The 1,088-nt window shown below is 40.0% G+C and overlaps 1 protein-coding gene across 1 annotated transcript in view; it reads right to left on the bottom strand.

The window, feature by feature from the left end:
* Nucleotides 1-1,088, bottom strand: part of chrna9a (cholinergic receptor, nicotinic, alpha 9a) — a 25,442-nt gene that overhangs the window by 23,720 nt on the left and 634 nt on the right. The window lies entirely within an intron of this gene.

The raw sequence follows: 1,088 nt of genomic DNA, 5'->3' as shown, positions 1-1,088 counted from the left end.
TATATATATATATATATATATATATACATATATATATATATAAATGAATATATGTGTAGCTTTCCCTGTCAAACAAATAAAAAATCTAAATATCAGGTCAGGTTGGGAAATGCTGAGAGACTCGAGTTCCGATGCCTTTCTCCCCTCCGCGTGCGCAGCACAGCAGTGTAGCGCACATTGATCGGTACACGCGCATCACAGATAGACAGAGAGCCACAGAAGTGAAGCCTTCCCTCCCTTTCCAGCTGTGTTTGTCTTGCTGTGGAGGTGAGTGGTGATGAACAAAGACTAAGCTACCTGTGCCCAAAATTTACAGCTAATTATGCAAAAGGCAAATACAGTTAATTTGTCTTGCTACCTAGCTACCATTTAAGTTAGCTAAAGTTTAGCTAGGGCAATAAGAAGTCTAGGTTAGACCAGTGCACGTTCTTTCACTGCATGATTCAGTTTATTAGGGCAGAAATTTATATATTTATTTCATTTCATATAGTTAATCAGTATCACGCGAAGACTGATGTTTTTTTCCACCAAAAAGCAGCATGATTAGAAATGTGACGTTGATTTTATACAGCCGTTCAATAAACAAGAATTTAATATTAAGACGCTTACATTTTAGACACAATATTGACTGTTTTTGCTCTATTTCGCCAACAAATATAATTCCAATTTGCTGTCAGACTCTGTTCCATGTTTTGTGTGTCTTGCTCCTCATGTGCCTTCCTATGCCCTTATTTGGTTAGTTTCCTGTTCCTGTCCTGATTAATTAAGTTCATTTGTCCCAGGTGTTTCCGTTGATGTTTCATTGCTCCCAGGTGTGTCTCGTCATCCCCTCCTCCTGTGTGTATTTAAAGTGTTCCCAGTCCTTAGTTCTCTGTCCACTGTTAAACGTCTTCCTGAGTTTGTCTCTCTTGGTTCTTGAAAACAAAGTCTTGTTAAAGTAGTGTATGTGAAGTGTATTGTGAGAGAACAGCGGACCAAAACCGAAAGTGAGCGGCGACTTTTTCCTCGCGTTTGTTTTCCCCGGCTTTTTGAAAGTTTTTTTTGTTTCCTAGTTCCAAATCCCCCCCCCCCCCCCCCCGCCGTCATGT

Source organism: Sinocyclocheilus grahami, unplaced genomic scaffold (genome assembly GCF_001515645.1).
Source record: "Sinocyclocheilus grahami isolate Dianchi unplaced genomic scaffold, SAMN03320097.WGS_v1.1 scaffold346.1, whole genome shotgun sequence".
In the NCBI taxonomy this organism is placed as follows: domain Eukaryota; kingdom Metazoa; phylum Chordata; class Actinopteri; order Cypriniformes; family Cyprinidae; genus Sinocyclocheilus; species Sinocyclocheilus grahami.
The sequence above is the reverse complement of the archived record's forward strand: the minus strand, read 5'-3'. Positions and strand labels throughout refer to the sequence as shown.